The following is a 13727-nucleotide window of genomic DNA, read 5'->3' as shown; positions in this document are numbered from 1 at the left end:
TATATATATATATATATATATATATATATATATAACTTTAGAATTGTTTAGTTTAATGAATTATGAATAATAATATAGGTAAATATATTAATTATAATAATAATTTATATATATAATTATATACTATATATTATTATATATATCCTATTTTGAATTTTTCGTAAATCAAATTGACAAAAAAGAATTTCTTCAACAGTCTGTAAAAATTATTTATTTTTTTTTTTATTATCTTTTAATTTCTTTCAAATAAATAATTTGTTATTAAATATAATTACGTGTACGAAGAAAAATAAATTCAAAATAATTCTTTGTTGTAAAAAGGTATAAACGAACGTAAAAGACAGGTGTCGAAAAAACGAAATCCATTTTCAACGATGACGACATCGATATTCCAAGCAAACCCAAACCCAAACCCAAACCCAAACAGAAATTCGAGCTCACAAATCTGACAAAAAGAAATTTATCGAAGCGAGAAGAATAATTGCATATATTTTTTGCAGTAATTTAACAATTCGTTAAAATGTTATCGATGAGTAAACGATATAATAATATTTGTTTTTTTTTTTTTATGTTTTTGTTTGTTCAGATATTTTAACAAAGTATCGTTGTGTGCGGTTACAATCCGTTTTGAGCGTCTGTGTGTTATAGTTAACCTTGAAAAGTATACGATGACGCCATTGATTGATCGATAACTACGTGATAATGATTCGTATATTATTATCTCAGAGAGATATATTTCTATATCATAAAAAGTAATATTAATATCTTATAAAAAATTAAATGGTTGATATATAAGATCTTTATCATTGATCATATAATTAAACTTTTAGGATTGTATTTGATATTATGAATCATCTTTATGTTAGTATTCACATTCACAAGGGCACCCGAACTTGCCCTTGATTCGTTGATTCATACAAGTAGTCCTTCCAATGAATAAAAGGTGCATACTTATTTGCCATTTTTGTTTATTATTTCTTCTTTTTCATTAACGCGAATAAATACGAGTACGAAATTTTTAATAATAATTAATTGGTTTGTTTTTTTTTTTATCTTACTCTTCTTCTTCTTTTTTTTTTTTTTTACGCGAGTTATTTTGTATAAATATGTGTATATATGTATATATGTATGTATATACGTGACGCAGATAGTTTAATTTCATGACAGATTAAAATAGATGAATTTCATGATAAAATCGAGTTAACATTCTTCTCGAGAGAATGAGTTAACCTTTTGCATTTCTAAATCATAAATACTATGTACCATATTATTATTGTTTTTTTTTCTCTCTCTTTTTTTTTTTTTTTTTTTTTTAATGAAATGCAAAATGAAATATTAAATAATTATTACTTAAAAGTAATTAGAAATTATGTATTTTTAAAATTGTTAAGTATTAATAAATGAAAATTTGAAATCAACCCAAATAAATGTAAATTAAATTAATGACAAATTAATATTATCAAATATTAATTTCAACATCTTAATAATAAATATAAAAATGTTAAAAATTAACTACGATAAAAAAAAAAATTAATATTACAATGTATTACTATATATTTTAATATATATTATATTATAAAATATTAATTTGAATGTTTTAATATTAATTATAAAAATGTTAAAAATTGACCCTGACATGAAGGACGGTATCGTAAGGGGAAGAGGAGGAGGGGGAAGGGAGGGGGAGGGGAAGGGGGTTCGAAGAAATAAAGAAAAGCATCGGGGTCCAGGTACTGTAACTCGAGGGCAACGGCAAAGACGTAAAATCTGGTTTTACCATATTCGAGTTGTAAGGTCATTCCATTGTCTTTTTGCGCAGCTCTCGAGAGGAGAAGTTGGTACCGGTTTTCAACTAGAGTTGTCAGAGAACTCACAACGAAAGTACACTCCACTCGCCCACGTTAGAAAATCTCTTTTTTTTTTTTTTTATCCACCCCCGTTTAATTCTTTTCTCTTTTTTTCATTTTTTTTTTTTTTCATTTAAAACTAGACAGACTGCAAGATTGCAAATGATGCACAAAATGTGTGGAAAAGATTTCGATATCGTAGAAAAAATCGATTATCAGTGAATTTTCTTGTATTTTTTTTTTTGTAGTATTATTAATAAATATATATCTGTATGTATATATTACTACATGTAAATTTTCATTAACGCGCAATTCGAATATGAATTGTATGACACATAAAATCTTCAATAAAAAATGGATGAGCAAAAACGTAAACAAACGTTAAAAGAATAATAAAAAAAAAAACAAACTTATCATCTTGGTAAAGTATTTACAACGAATATTATGTTCGCAATACTGATATTCGTTGAGTTGTATAAACAACGAGCAATCATCAACAAAAAGAATTTTATTTGAGTGTCATAAAAAACAAACATGTCTGTCTAACCTCAAATTTCGAAGAGTAAATCGAATTTTATCCTTTCGTTACTTTTAAATTACAATAAATATTTTCTACGATTAATTAATAATTATTTAAGATATATATTAAACATTTTAATATAATTAAATTATATTTAGAAATGTTTAAATTAAAATATATATGTTTTAACGTTTTTATGTTCAGTGATAAGTTCAAAGATAAACAAACATGTCAGTCTAACCTTAAATTTCAAAGAGTAAATCGAATTTTATCCTTTTGTTACTTTTAAATTACAATAAATATTTTCTACGATTAATTAATAATTATTTAAGATATATATATATATATATATATATATATATATATATATATATATTTAACATTTTAATATAATATTAATAATATTTAGAAATGTTTTAAATTAAAATATATATGTTTTAAAGTTTTTGTATTCAATGATAAATTTGTTTCTAATTTTTATTTAACATAATATCAAATAGAAATTGATTAATATTTGAAGTATATTAATGTTTTGTTGAAATATTATTTAATAATATATTTATTCTATATTATATTTGATTTAAAACAATTGCAATATAATTATTTTATGATTTACTTTTACGTATACATAAGAATATCATAAACTGTATTGATTGTAACGAAAATTTATTATCTTTACATTTAAAATATCTGTTAAATTTTGATAAGTGTCAAATAATAATAAAACATGTGTAAAAATAATATTTACATAAAATGAAAACCTTTAACTTGTACACAAGTGTATTATGCAGATGTAGTTAATATAACCAAACTGATATACAGATGTATATATCTATACATCTTTTTCAATAAAATTATTTATATTAATTGTATAATATAAATTAAAAATATAAATTGATATAAATAATTTTAATAAAAAAAAAAAACAATAGTTAAATTTATATTATAGAATTATTTATACTAATTTATATTATATATAAAATATTTATATATAAATTATTTACACGAAAGTGATGATTTCTAAGGAATTGCAAATGATTATGAAGTCCCGTTTAAGTTTGTTTATTTTGTTTTATCTCACGTATTTAATCATATTTTTCTAGAAGTATTTTTTTCCATACCGTAAAATCAGATTGAACATATGAACGACGTGTAAATCGTTTCTTTAGCACTAGGTTCCGAGTATTTATGCTATCATTCGTACCGGCTGCTGTTTGAGATCACGCATCGTAGAGTGTTCCACGAACACGAATCGTGCAATTTTTCACTTGCCACTCTTAGGAAATCTTTCTCTGTTCTAAAGAATAGAATATACCGATTTCAAAGGGTCAATGTATTGAAATGAAATATTTCAATCAATATATAACTTTATTGATATAAACCATGATATATATATGTAATTATTTTTAGGAATATCAAGTAAGTTTTAAAAGTATTTTACGTAGTGATAAAAGATAAATTGTGTATGTATTTGAAATGTTTTGTTTCATAGTAATTTAATATTATTTTATTTAAAATTCATCTCTTATTCAAAAAAATCTCGAATATATGTATTATATGTATTTGTGTATGTGTTTAGTGTATAAAGTATACATAATAGTGTAATTATAAAATCACATTATTCTATGTATTTATAATACATATAAATATATATATTATATATATAATAAAAAATAAAAATTACATAAAATAAAAAAGAACATAAAAATAAAAAAAAATAAAAAAATATATAATATATTATAATAAAATATAATATAAAAAAATAAAATATAATATATTATAAAAGTAATAATAATAATATATATAGATATTATTGTATTCCATGATTAATCCCCAAATAATTATTTTTTTATAATCTAACATTTGATTTTGTATAAACCTTGATATTTTGTAAAATATTAAATAATATTAATTATAAATAAAAAGTTAATATTAAATTGATTACACATATTTTGTCTAATTTTAAATAAAAATAAAAATAAACTTATACAACACTTTCATATATATATATATATATATATATATATATGAATTTTCTTATTTTGAAAATATATATAAAGCAAGGTAAATTTATTATTAATAAAAATAATTAAAAATAATAATAAAAATATATAAATATATAATATAATATTACTATTCATGAAATATTCATCAAATTGATTGAAAAGAAAAAATAATCATTTTGTTTATAGTGATACAAGAAGTAAACTAGATTAAAAAAAAAAAAACTTACTATAACCGTCAATGTTATAGTTCTCTCTCAACTCCCCTACGTAATCGCGATATCGGTTCAACGGCCATGCGAAATTAACTTTCTCTGCTCCGGCTTTACGGGTCTGCCATTCTACGATGGTCGCGTTATATCTCTCCATGTTGGTTCTAACTAGCCAAGCCTAGCAGAACGATACAAAGACACATACAAACATATACATAATACATTCATACTCATAAACACATACATGAATAAAAAAGAGTCACAAAAATATTCGTAAAACACCACGATTCAATTTAAATTCGTTCCAATGTTTCCAATTTGAAACGATTGATATTCTTTTGTAATAACAATATTTTTATTATTATATGATATTTATATGATTAAATTTATTTATAATAATAATTATACTATATATTACTAATATTATGTATTATTTAATATTTATACGTTCAAATTTATTTATAATAATAAATAATATAAATATATATATAATGAGTGAATAATTTATAAAATTTATTAATATAAATTTTATATATTATTTTTTTATTATTTACTTTATATTATTAAAATTTTTTTAAAATATTTATTATTAATTATAATAATTATTTAAATATTATTAAAATATTTTATAATATTAAATTTTATAAATATTATTTTTTATATATATTTATTATAATACAAATATATATATATATATATATATATAATATAAATAAAAATATTAAATTATAAATAATTTATAAAATAATTTGTAAAAAATAAATTCCATCGAAAAAAATGATAAATCCTTTATTCAATTTTAATTTCAATTTTTATTGTTAATCGAAAATATTACAAATCTCACCACATTTTGCAATTATTATTCGTACAACTTTCATTTTCTAAAAGACCCTGAAAAATCATTAACGTCATTCGTTACTCTTCCTTTTCTTTTTTTTTTTTTTTTTTCTTTCTTTCACGCAAGACAAAGTACGCGTTCGTAAATTCATCTTTATATAAAAATGTAAAAACGAACTAAGAGAAAACAAAGAAACAAAACAAGTATATAAATTTCTTTTCTTTTAATTTTTTTTTTTTTTTTTTTTTTTTTGGAATGAAATCATCGAAATTATTGAAGTTCGTATTATCGAGAAAAAATAAAAAGAAATATAAAATAAAAATTACTACGATCGAATACGTGTTTCGAGATAATTCTCAACTATGAGAACATAATTATTTCTTCTTTTTTTTTTTTTTTTAAATACACACATACATATATAGTGTGTTCTATTTGAAACTCACTTAAAATCGGGAAACGTGTGGTCGACGGTGAAAGTCGGACATTGATAATTATTCCGTTCTTTCTTTCTTTCTTTCTTTCTTTCTTTCTTTCCTTTTTTTCCTTTTTTTTTTTTTTTTATTCTAGTTGGAAATACTTAACCTATGAATAAAACGGAAAACCAATACATAACGAGCAACGTTAAAGATTTTTTTTTTTTTTTTTTTATTTCATTTCAACTGAACAATTCGTATTAGCAAATGTATTCGTTAAAATATGTGTCGATAGTGCAACGAGTTGTTACCGAGTCGAATAGTAATGCATTTTTGTTAAGTAACTATTCAACCAATAGCACATAAGTCATGAATATTAATAATCAATCTCAAATGTATTGATAGTTCTAATATTAATTCGATAGAATGATTATTTTCTTATATAACGTTATTTTTTATTTCATAATTGTGCCTATTATTATGAAAGTGATCTAAGTTAAAATTAAAAAAAAAACAATAAGTTTATCAGTTATTAAGCATCACATTATTTTAAATTAAATAAATTCAATGTAATTTTCACAATATTGTCAAAAATGAATCGTTTGATAATGTTTGTTTTTTCCAGATTACATAGAATTCATCTAATGTTCAAATAGAAATCTTTAAATATCTCGAAACAAGATATACATGACTTCAATCATTTTCATAATTATGGCCACAATTATACCGGAAATTATATTTAATTCAATTATTTTTCAATTGATATTAATTTTAGATTGGAATAGAGAATTTTATTTAAAAAAAAAAAAAAAAAAAAATAGTTAAATCTGACATAATTGGAAACAAACATTGGTTCCACGAAATTTACCAAGACGTTTCAAAATGATTATAAAATTCAAAGGAATGTCAAATAATATTTATAATAATAATAATTATTATTATATTTCATGGGGATGTAAATATATTTGTAAGATTGTTATTTTAATTTGTTTTTTTTTTTGTAAATTAATTTCTCAAAATTTTAGGAATTAACGTGTGCAATAATAGATTTATTTATTATTTAATTTATTTTTATATATTAAATATCATATATTTATTTTATATCATTCGTTCATTAAAAAAATTAAAAAAAAAAAAACAACCAAAATATTGTTAATTTGTTATTTTAACGTTGTTAGATAAAAAAAAAAAAAAAAAATTGATGGTATTCTTGTGCAAGATGACAACTATGACGGTTACGCTTGAGAGTTTCCAAGATACTGTGATTTAAAGGTTACACAAGCATTGCACCGAGACTTCGATGCTTACAACCAACAACAACTTTGGCAGACCAACTTTCACTGTCATTTTAATACATTCTAATAATCTACGTAGTTTTCTCTATAAGAACATAATAATAAAGATTCGAATAGGAATATTTTACTTCTTATAAGATAAAATAAACAACACAAAGAGAGATAGATAAATATATTAAGTTAAATAATTAAAATACTGATACACACACACACATGAATAATATACAAAAATATTATACTTAATTCCTTTTTAAATAATTTCATTTAGTTTGTTAATATTTTTCTTCTTTTTCTTATATTTTTTTTTTTTTTAGAAATAATTTTCATGATTTTTCTCATAAGAAAGTAATCAAGTTTATTAAAATCAAATTAAAGAATTTTGTTTAAAATATTGCACACGTAAAAAAGTGTTTATTATTTTGTTCCTTTGATTTGTTAATTTAGTCATCTTTTTCTTATATTTTTTTTTTTGAAATTATTTTCATTATTTTTCTCATAAGAAAGTAATCAAGTTTATTAAAATCAAATTAAAGAATTTTGTTTAAAATATTACACACACATATAAAAAAAGTGTTTATCGTTTTGTTCCTTTTTTTTTTTTTATATATATATATATATATTTCTAATAATAATATCGAGCAAAAGAATTTACGTCATGGACGAAAGAGTTACTATTAAGAAGTTAAAAGTGAAACTAGGACGAGGGAGTCTAAAATTCGCGAGAATTGATCTTTTAAACTTGGATTAGACTGAACGAACGATATTATACTTTTCACTCAATGCTAATAATAGTTATTCATTCACAATCAAAGATTTAATAATAAATTTAATAATATCATTTTGATATAGTTTTAACTATATATTGATTATTAATAATAATCATTAACTCGATATAATAATTGAATACGAATGAAAAAGTTATTTACGTGTAAATAATTGAGATTGCTGATGAATCATAAATTATTATCTAAAATGTTTTATCTTTCTTTTTTTTTTTTAATCTATAAATTTTTTTTTTATCAAACTTCAATACTTTTGACTCGAAACACGTTGTCGATTGTTATCGATTATCAACTATATATAAAAATGTTCTATATACTGATATATATATATTATTTATATATTATCGATTGTAACATCCTATTTCAAAAGTTTCATTAAAATATTAAAAGCAATAATAAAATAAACATAATTAATTTATTTATTCTCATTTGAGACATATTGATTGATGGAATATTATTTGTAACAAATTATTCTATTTGTTTTATTTGATCGATATAAACAAAAATTTTTATAGTATTATAATATTTATTATATATATATATATATTAAAAATTAAAATATTTAATTCTAATATACTATATTTATGTATATAAATTATTTTTATAATATTATATATATTAATATATTATAATTAATAATATATACTTATATAGTTTTTTTTAGTAAGTTTTATATAATAATTATATATTATTTAATATATAATATATAAAATTATATATTAATAAATTTTATATATATATATAGTAATACTAATATACTATATATATAATATAGTATTGTAATATGCATTAAAAAAAAGTGTTATTTTTATTATTACTATAATATATATTTTTTAAATAATAAAATGTTATTAAAAAAAAAATTTTTATTTCTATTGGTTATAAATTAAGTTTACGTTTCTTTTTTATTTATCACAATGCCTACGTACATAAAATTGATTTATAAAAATGAAATAATTTATGACAGTATTCACGTGTACAAATAAATGACACACACACATGGTGTACATGCGTCTTTAAAAGATTTGAGATATGTTAAACACGTTTAACATATACATACTAAACGAATAAAATGTATTTAAATGTACGTCTGTATATAGGCATCATCACATCTCATGGTCAAACATTGAAAATAATTTAAAACTCAAACGTGGAAGAAAATAATAAAATAAATATGTACATTCGTACGATTAGGTATTTTAGATTAGAAATAAAAAATAGACAAAAAAAAAAACAAACAAACAAATGTTTTCACACACTATGTGCATTTGACGATTTGCATAATGTCACGATACTAGTTTGAACGTAGTATATTTTTAGTTTGAACGTGCTAAATACCTGCTGTAAAACGTTAACTCTACGACTTTCGTGCGTCTAAACAGAATTTTCATCTAACCGAATGCTTAAATGAAATCAATTTAGACGTTGAGGTCTGTTTCAGGAACTTTAACGTGATCGATTGCACTAACAAAATACTATTACTATTATTTTAAGTAGTTTTAGTATCGTGTGGGTTGTTTTAGACACGTTTTACTGAAGTAGGAAACGTAAAGAATCAGACTGATGAAATAATGTGAAAAACTTGTTGATCTTTTATTTCGTTTTTGAAAAACTTATGGAAAACTTATGAGAATACCAAATCGAATAATTTAAATTTTTATTATTTATTTTAATAATAATAGTATTATATAGTAATAAGTGTATTATTTAATAAGTGTATTAATTAATAATAAATATATTCTTATTAATGTAAATTATTTAAATTAATATTAATTATAATAATAATTAATATTATATAAATAATTTATTAATATAATTATTTATATTATTGTAATACATTTTATTAATTGTCATATAATGTAAATTATATTTATTATTAATATAATAATAATAATTTGTAATATAAAAAAAAGAATAAATAAATATAATATAAATAAAATATAAAACAATACTAAAATAATATTTTAATAATAAATATAATTATTTATAATATATTTATTAATATAATTATATTATAATATATTATATTATACTATACTATAATATAATTATATTATTATATACTATAATGTAATATATTATAAATATGTTATTAATAAATTAAAAATATAAAATGAATCATGAATTGTATTTTTTGCAATTAATCCTTTTTATCCACTATCATAATTATCTTTATATATATATATATATATATTCTAATTTATATAGATAATTATCAAAAATATTGATTGCGCAATTAGTTTTGTAATCATTTGGTGACAAATGAATAAGAAAATAATTAAATCCTTAAAGATACGACTATCATTGATTTTAATTAGATTGTTACGATTATTTTATTGATAATATTATTACAAATAAAATTAATTTTTATTCCACCCCTTTTTTTAAATTTTATTTTTACTCTTTATATTACGTCAATTATTAAAAAAAAAAAAAACTTGTTTTATATAATAATAATCTTCACAGTAATAATGATAGTTAGCTCGTAAGGAATTTCCACTCGTTATGGAAAAAAAAAGAATAAAAAATTCCCACATAAAACACGGAATTGTTTTATCGTTGAGCTTTGCACTTGAATTATCAAGGTCTTTATTTTTTATTAAAAAGAAAAAAAAAAGAAAAAAAAATACACACACACTTATCTCCATTTTTAAAAAGATTATGATACAAATTTTTTTTCATCGAATTAGAAAAAAAAATTATCAAATACTATTCAATATGAACAAATAGTTTTGTACAGTTATAGTTAGTTTAAAACAATTTTTTTTCAAATTAAATCAAAATAAAGAACATTAGATTTCATGATTTTATCATTAACATCATCACCTTCATCGTCATCATTATAATATTTGATACTAATGAATAGTTTTGTTACGATTAGTTTCAAAAAAATTGAGTAAAATTAAATTAAATTGAAGAACACTTTGATTTAATAATTTCAACATCATCAACATCATCATCATTATTATCTTCATCATCATCATCATCATCGTCATGATAATCATCGTCATGAATGTTTCAAAGAAACTGAAAACTAACCTTAAAGGAAGCAATATAGAAAGAAAACGTATGAACATGAAAACTAATGACTATATCCTCAGTTTCTTTTTCGACCTTGTTATATCTCTCTCTTTTTCTCTCTTCATGCTTGTCTGCCCTCGTGTTTGAAAGATAAAAAGAGAGAGAAAGAGAGAGAGAAATCTACATGTATACACATACATATATTCACAATACGAACGACGCAATTATCAGAATAGTACGAGTGAGATTCTCTTTGTCTGACGTTATTCATTCGTGTGAAATTCAAACGCATTTTCCTTCGAATAAAAAAAAACAAAAAGAGATAGAGAGAGAGAGAGAGAGAGAAAAAATGAGAGAGTGATACAAACGAAGAGGTTTGTCTTTTTCGCAGCTGATAAGCTCTTAAATCGCAATTACGTAATATACTTTGAGTATACATATATATAGTTATATATACATGTGTATACAAGGAGTGACACATGACAAGATACAGTGTATACAAGAGAGAGAACATAAATATGATCAAGAAAAAGGGAGATAGAGATAGATATATAGATATATAACACACAATGTAGAGAAGAACGCTCACCGATCGCTGCGCAAACTGTTAAAGCGCACACGTTTCCTCCCGTCGAGTAATATCGAACGATGCCTTTCTCTGTTCTACTGGTTTCTCAACCCTTCGTTCTATCCCTTTTTTCTTTATTATACTTTCTATTTTTTGTTTGTTTCATACCTATTTATTATCTACAGTGTGTTATCATATTTTTACTTTTATTTATTTTCAATATTTAATTTTTCACACTTTTGTACATTTCATTGTTTGATATTTTGATCTCATTGTGTTCTTTCAATTGGTACGGGAAAAAAAAATCAAATATATTTAATGTTTCGCATTTTTTTGTATATATTTTTGTTGTAAAAAATAAATTATATAGTAATTTATAATCGATTATCAAAATATTCGAAGAGATTAGAATGAATTCATTATTCAATTTCAATGGAAATAAAAATAAAAAATAATATTTCATTTGTTGTCAACTTGTGTCAATCGAAACGTAACATTTGTTATGTTATTTTCTATTTATTTCTATTTGAATTGGCAATTGTACGAAATAGCTGCAAATCTAAAATCAGACGCACGGTTGCTGTGCAGAAACAAAATCGAATTGAAAACCAATCCAACTAAATAATTCGTTCATCGTCATATATTGTGCACATCTTATATTTGTATTATATTTTCACGATTATCTCGTGCGTGTTGCAATTTTTCGTATATACTAAAACGTTTATATAAAACGAGTGTGTGTGTGTCTGTATATGTATGTGTTGTGTATATGTGAGCGATCATGCAAAGAGAAAGAGTATTTCTCTCTAACTGTAAAAGAACCCACGTTCATCGGCTCTCACAATCTAAAGTCAACCGTAAACTCTGATCCCTGGTTTAAAAAACAATTCCGATCACGAATTAGAATTTAATCAAACTAACTAAATTCAATAAATATTTATATTTAATCAACGTTTGTTTAATAATCAAAATTAATCACCATGTTCAATTTTCAATATGATTTTTTTTTATTTTTTTTTTTATTAAAAACCTAGGACAAGAGTTTAAAAGAAAATATGTTTGTACAGATGATGATAATGATGATGATGATTATTATTATTATCATCTAGGTCATCAATGTGTGCAAACAAACTCGAAATAAATGTTAAGAATTACGGATGAGTATATGAGGTAACTTTGGAAAATAGGTCAAGGACCAGGAAGCACAGTAACCATCAGTAGCAAAACAAAAGTAACAGAAGGAGGAAGAAGAAGAAGAAGAGGAAAAAGAAAAAAGATGATGTTCTACTTGTCCCTGGGACTATTTTATTTTTAGTTAACACGTTCTGTCTCATCTACTCACTGCTGTGTGTCTTATTCCTCTTGGTTATATTGCACTTAGATCCTCACAAATCTTCTAACCTTCTTCTACTTTTTCTTCTTCCTCTTCCTCTTCTTCTTCTTCTTCTTCTTCTTCTTCTACTACTACTCCACTGATTTCACGATGGGAACGCATCAGCAGCAGAGTCTTAAGAATGTGTGATATAATTCACTTCGAAAATAAGACAAAAAGAAATAGAAAATAAGATAAAGTAAATTAAATTAATAATTTTCCACATGAGATCAACTTCTATCACTTAAAATGATTAGTGTGCTTTGTAAATAATCCCAATCATGAACTACCAAGAAAGCAGGAAAATCAGAATGGGTGACGTTCTGACGTGTTGCGTTAAAACACGGAACACGAACGTGCAAGTTCGCGACCCACCGTTCAACTGCTGGGTCTCCTTTGTTTGGTAAACAGAAACAGCTGAGCCGTTCTGAGCGTTGGGATAGAGGAGGTGGTGGCAGTACTTGCTGATGATGGAAATGGTTGGTCGGAATAAAGCTTCCCTAGTGGGAGGTAGTGATGTTTTATCCAGTGGAGGTGGTAAAAGTCTACAGTCGATGCCAACCAGGTCTTCGTATCCCTCATTCGTGTTGAGGAGAACGAAGCATTATCGAACATGCACGGCGCCGACGCTTTAGCTTCTTCTTCTTCTTCTTCTTCTACTACTTCTTCTTCTTCTCTCGTTTATAACAGTTTCTCTAATATTATCTTTCTCTTTTACTCTTGCATCAATAGCAATTGACTTTAGCAGGAGCGTATCTATCAAGTGTTATCTTTTTATTTATATGAACACTGATCTGGATCTGTATCTGGGTTTGGATTTGGTTTCATTCAAATGGAAATTTATTGTTATTTTATT

At 22.7% G+C, this 13727-nt stretch overlaps 1 protein-coding gene across 2 annotated transcripts in view; it reads right to left on the bottom strand.

The window, feature by feature from the left end:
- Positions 1 to 13727, bottom strand: part of mlt (tubulin folding cofactor E like protein mlt) — a 22089-nt gene extending 8362 nt beyond the window's left edge. Inside the window, exon 1 of one of the 2 annotated variants that reach the window (XM_015326773.2) lies at positions 12842 to 13727. The gene's annotated coding sequence lies outside the window, so the exon portion shown is untranslated. Of the gene's footprint in view, positions 1 to 11520; positions 11794 to 12841 lie in introns of those variants that run through there. The other variant, XM_089179182.1, reaches the window with a different exon arrangement.

Source organism: Polistes dominula, unplaced genomic scaffold, assembly GCF_049000335.1.
Source record: "Polistes dominula isolate Pdom_NZ unplaced genomic scaffold, Pdom_raw_medaka contig_37, whole genome shotgun sequence".
Classification (NCBI taxonomy): Eukaryota; Metazoa; Arthropoda; class Insecta; order Hymenoptera; family Vespidae; genus Polistes; species Polistes dominula.
The sequence above is the reverse complement of the archived record's forward strand: the minus strand, read 5'-3'. Positions and strand labels throughout refer to the sequence as shown.